Genomic DNA, 6,000 nt, shown 5'->3' with positions numbered 1-6,000 from the left:
GTATTCATTTGGGATGGCATTGGAAGTACCCCACCAGATGGCACAGGTTCCCTTTCCCATCAATCTGTATTTTATAGTCGATTACAGAACAGTGATTACATTGACGTTAAGTGTACAAATTAATTTGTCCCTTGGTCCGTGTTACTTCTGAAGTAATTTCTTTGGACTCCTCTAATTTCTATGCATTTACATAGACAAATTTTTATTGCTCCCTAATCTAGCATTTTAATGTATTGTTGTTGTGTACTTCATTGGAGGTCTCGTTTTCATTTTGTTTTGATTCAACTTGTGTATTTATTTCTACAAACAAAATTAGCACATTAAGTGATGCAACTATCAGCAAATGTGGTGGAAAATAAACTATGTTGGGTATAAAAAGTCTTCACACACCTATTAAATCAAATTTTCTGTGATGAAAAGTTTTAATTAATTTAATTTTATTTTGAATTGTATTTTTTGTAATTTAATTAATTTAATTAAGTATTAATTAAGCTATATCTTCTACAACCTAGTTGAAAAAACGTAATATTTTAGAAAGGGAAAGTAAAAATGAATGAATGAATGAATGTGTTCAGGATTAGCAATCACATTAAAGATCACGTTAAATGGGAGTCACCACACATCTTCAACCATTTCCTCTGATTATTCCCCAGAGGCCCAAAATCTCAGCTGCTTTTGTAGCCTTTTCCTGACATTTTTTTCGTCATTTATTAACACACAAGCCATGGCCATGTGGAGAGTTTCCGCAGCCTCAGATGAATCATTGTTCAAAGGTATTAGTTAGAAGAAGGGTAAAGAAAAAACAAACAATTCCAAATGATCATTGTCATTTATCATATTAATAGGTTTCATTTGGCCAATAACTCAAATTAATGCCCATCTGATGTGAAAACACACTGGGTGAAATTACTGAGACTGTCGGTATTTTTGTTTGTTTGAATTTTGTATACTGAATGAAAAAAAAAAAAGCACTTTTATCACCTAGGGCAAAAGGGCTGTGCTAGAGCACCACTTGGCGTCTATGTGTGCACGCACCTGATTGTACGTCTATAGACTATATATTTATATCTTTGCACGTCAATGAGCCACAAAGCATTTTTTTACCCGTTGTGACCTAAAGGAGAAGATAGGGAGTGTTAAACTCCAAAAGGTGAGCATGTGATGACCTGACATGTCAACATATGACTGCCAGACAGACAAATACTACCTGTAGCACACTCGAGAAGCACAGTGGAAGGTGTCAAAAGGTTATTTTGCATTTTCATATACATATGCCGCTGCTAGTATACATATGTGATATTTTCCAACTCGGCGCATGTCGTCTCACTCACTTTCAATAGGTATATGTAGTATGTAGTAAGACAGGAATATTTTTGCCTGCAAATTATAGCGGTGACAAAGGCCATAGTAGGAACGCACAAAGATGACGCGCGCGCTGCTTTTTCAACCATTTGGAATCCATTAAAGTCATACACGGCCGCAGTGACGTGGCATGGGAAAAAAAAAAGAATGGAAAGACAGAAATAAAAAAATGGGGGTGGAAAGCAATTGGAGGATGTAATGCTTTCCAGACGTGCATACGGTCGTTTCGGATGTCGAAGGATGGCGACAAACAGGCGAAAGGTATACAAAAGGACTTCCTGAAAGAGGGGATACCCTTATTTGAGAGGGACTTGCCTCAAGCTGCCACCGCTCCAAATGCACGTCTCATTCAATCTAAGGCAGCCGTTGGGTAGCCGCAACGTGATTATATGGTAGGAATGAGTCAGTCACCTGAAATAGACTCCAAATTCTAAAGGCACTTAAGAGATGGGCCGGAAAAACCAATGTGAAACAAAAAATAGGGATGACTTTTCACTTCTATATTACTGTTCAAGTTATATAACTCTCGACTTCTGCAGAAATGTCTCTCAACAAATACTCGTAGGGATACTATCCATTTAAGAAGTTCCCTTTTGTTGTTTTTACTTTTTATGCCCACAAGTTTAACGGTAACTATTTTTGTTTTGTTTCTCCTGCTTTCCAAAGATAAGGTTAATTCTGATTCTGATATTTTCCATAAGTGTGAATGTGACTCTCATTGGTTGTCTGCTGTGTACAATTTGTGATTGGCGACCAGTCCAGGGTGTGTCCCACCCCTCGCTCAAAGTCAGCTGGGATTGACAGTTTATCCGCGAGCCCGGGGATGACAAAACCTATTGAAAATAGAAACGGGGAGAATTTCTTTTGCTTCACCACTTTCAGAGCAACATAAATACTTAGTTTTGTTATCTGATCTGCTTTTGCAAATATAACTTCTCATCCCTAGTGTGTTTTGACACAAACAACATGGGAAGTGGCTGCCATTGTTGTAGAATATGCTCAACAACAAAAAAAAAAAAAACATGGAATGAGCATTTCTAATGCCTCGAGAATCCTTCGTAACAAATAAACTCAGGGGGGGAAGTACATTGCATTTTCTAGCCCACGCAGGTTTTCTCGTGAATAATGTTCAATTTGTTTTCACAGTCAAAATTTGGCACATCGTTGGAATTTTTTGCCTGTACAATCTTATTGGTGGATATATTTAACTGAAACTTGTCAGCTAATCAGAGAAGGGATTCCCCAAGTACCAGATAAAGCCAAAACGTCAAAGGGATATGTTGAGAAATAATCACGTGACACTGTTCTACTCTAATTTGAACAAATATGACATTTTTTCTCCTTAAACAAAAATTCAGTTTCTTTCAAACATTTATCTGATTTTCAAAATGAATGGAGTGTTGTGTTGAGGAGATGATTCCAACCAGATTTTTTTTTTTTTAACTGTCACGTTGCTTTTGACAATTCATATTTCAGTCAGTCACAGATCAAACAGATCCTGTGACTATGTGAGACTTGGCCCCTATTCAAGTGGAGGCCATTATTTCGGGAAACCTTGTCTATTTGACCACTGTTGTACCAGGTTAACTTTTGTATCAAACCAAAGAAATGATGAGTTGTCTTTTATTTTATTTTATTTTTTTTTTTTTTTTTTTCCAAATAAAGAAGTCATGTGTTTTGTTGTTGGCCCGTCCTTTTAATCTTGGGCCGTGAAGAGGAACAGTTCCCCGTCACACACGTTGCTATCAATGGATGATTCTTCCCAAGTTCTTCTTGGCCAGTTGGAACATTCCTTGGGACCAGACAGTGGTCATTTTTCCGCCCACTTCTTTTCAGGCTTTTTGTCCTTGACTATGAATTGCCTTGGAGGACTTTCTTCACTCTCCACTCAAACAAGCCCATTGTGTCCAAAAACATCTCTCGCAGCAGCTCAACGCCACGGGAGTCGAGCACCTAAAAACTCAACTGTGGCCACTGCGGTGTGGTCCTGCACACACTTGAGAAATGTGGTGTGTCAAATCCAGGAGGGCTTTGCCAGGAAGCTTCTGAACGGGCCCATCGTGTGCACTCAAAGAAGGAGTAAAAATAATAGCCTGCCCAAACGGAGTCCTTTTTCCCAAAATGAACTCTGATGTGTTTCCTGTTGCCGTGGCAACACAGCAAGGACTTGGTTTGGAATTTTTCTGTTCCTAGCACGGCTCCGCATCAGTCAGAGGGAGGAGGTTCTGGGAGCTATTACAGAACGAGGGCGCGGGTTGCGATGGGAGAGAGGAGACGCGGCGGCCATAATGTCTCCATGAAAGAAAGAAGCTGACGGGGTGAAAGGGAACGTGATTTAGACAAGGTATTCACTGTTGTGGATGCACTTTAAGGAGGGAGGGGGACATACTTTCCATCCTACTGTGCTATACAATGTGTTACGTTAAGGAAAACAAGGTCTCATAGGGTAGATCCCGTTTTTGAAGCTCAGATCCAAATTTGTCAGTGCTCATCCAATGTCAGTCCAAATAGTCTCAAAAATGAAAATACAACGTTCGCAGTTCCCATTCTGATTTAATGTTTCCCTTAAATGTACACATCTCTAGTTCTGCATACCACCAAATGGCCTTCGGGAAATGTAAATCATTGCACTCCGCCCAGCCTCTGCCCTGAACGTACATTATCTAACCACGTACTGCACACACTGTGTGTACACATTCCATGTCCAAGCACGGTACTGTACTACTGCGGGTTGTGAGATAGATAGATAGATAGATAGATATAGATAGATAGATAGATAGATAGATAGATAGATAGATAGATAGATAGATAGATAGATAGATAGATAGATAGATAGATAGATAGATAGATAGATAGATAGATAGATAGATAGATAGATAGATAGATAGATAGATAGATAGATAGATAGATAGATAGATAGCATATTGTTAAAAAGGTCATTTTTGTACATCATTATGCCCATAAAGTTATGTAAAAGTATCTTAAAAGAGAATTTCACAGCTACAGACACAAATGTTTTTTGTTAGTGCGTGTGCATGTACGTGTGCATGTGTGTGTGTGTGTGTGCGTGTGAGCAATTGAAGCCTCCCTATAAAATGCACGAGGGAATCAACAACTAACATTCCCAGACAAATGCCCCTTCTTGCTTGATAATAACACCCTTTGTCTAAAAGTGTTGTTTCTAATATCACAAAACAAAATGAGAGCTTCCATACATGCACATTTAGTTTAAGATACTTTTTCCAATGCCCCACCCAGAAAAGACCGCAATCCATGGACTCACTCCACACAGGCACGCGACCTCTGACCACCAGGAAGTCTGTGTGAATCCGACTGTTGTTGTGGCTTCTTTTTCGTCTCATTTGCATTTTTCCAGCTGTTTCACTTTGCTCCTAGTTTGATACACAAAAACGAACCATGTCCAATAGGTCACTTGCACAACTTCAGAGCAAGTGCATTGTGGGTAAGAATTCTTTGTGTGTCGGCCATTTTGGGAGGTTGTAAACAGTTCTTAAAGTTTGTCAACATACCAGCATCGCGTTCATTGTATCTGCACTTCCTATGGCGTTTTCCAAGTATTTCGAGGATCTGTCGGCTGATCTGAAACACTACTACAGGCAGAAAATCAGTTTATGTGAGGATCTGGACCCGTATAGTCTATCAAAGGCTGATTTTGCGACTGAAAAATGTTGGCCGAAAGTGGAATATCCCGACATTGTGAACTACTTGGTGCTTACAACCAACAGCCTTACTAACCAACAGATGAAGGCCTACAAGTCCTTGGAGGCTTACAATTACTTTGTAAGCGGGTGGATTCAGAGTGTCCTCTGCAAAACGTTGTCTGAAGAAAAGGTTTTAATTGTTGCCCGAGTAAGTAACTTGTAATCACCCGGGACAGCGTGTGTAACTCGCTGTTGTTGTCGTTGTTGTTTCTGCTTAGCCATTATGGCCTTTTCAGGTCCGACAAATCGGACCGAATAAGGAAAAAGATCTATGACAAATAAATATTACACCATCTTTTCAATTTATTTTTGACGGAGCATTAAGTAACGTGACAATAATTAAAATGTACAAGGTGTAAATTACTAAGTACTAACAAAATTATAGCGTGGATGTCTGAATGTAGCCCTAATAGTAATACTAGCCCTAATACAACAGTAGCAGCTTTCTATTTGTTCACATTTGCCTTACTCAAATGTCAGCATATAGAAAGCCGCTACTGTTGTATTAGGGCTAGCGTGAATGATGCCCTGATAGGTGATAGGTGCTACATGCATACTCGTGTTGTTTTTAATATATATACGGTATATTTCCTTCTGAAAAATAATTTGACGTTTACAGACAGTAAACAGACAGCAAACGCACAACACACATTCATACGTTTGTATCCTAAACTGTAGATGAAAAGCCTGTCACTGGCGGCCAATTTCGATCGGCGGCCGAGTTGGATGTACATGTACATGTAGACCTATCAAACACTGTTAGTCTTGTAATATAAAACACAGCAAACAACACATACATGTAAAAATAGCGGTAGGAGGATATGGTCAAAGTGCAATACGAGGCTTAAACTTACCACTTATGAAGTGATCGCTGCACACATGACTTGAAACTGTGGGACGAGTGAGATCTGCACTC

The sequence above is a fragment of the Syngnathoides biaculeatus genome, chromosome 2, assembly GCF_019802595.1.
Source record: "Syngnathoides biaculeatus isolate LvHL_M chromosome 2, ASM1980259v1, whole genome shotgun sequence".
In the NCBI taxonomy this organism is placed as follows: Eukaryota; Metazoa; Chordata; class Actinopteri; order Syngnathiformes; family Syngnathidae; genus Syngnathoides; species Syngnathoides biaculeatus.
This window is presented reverse-complemented; position numbering follows the sequence as displayed.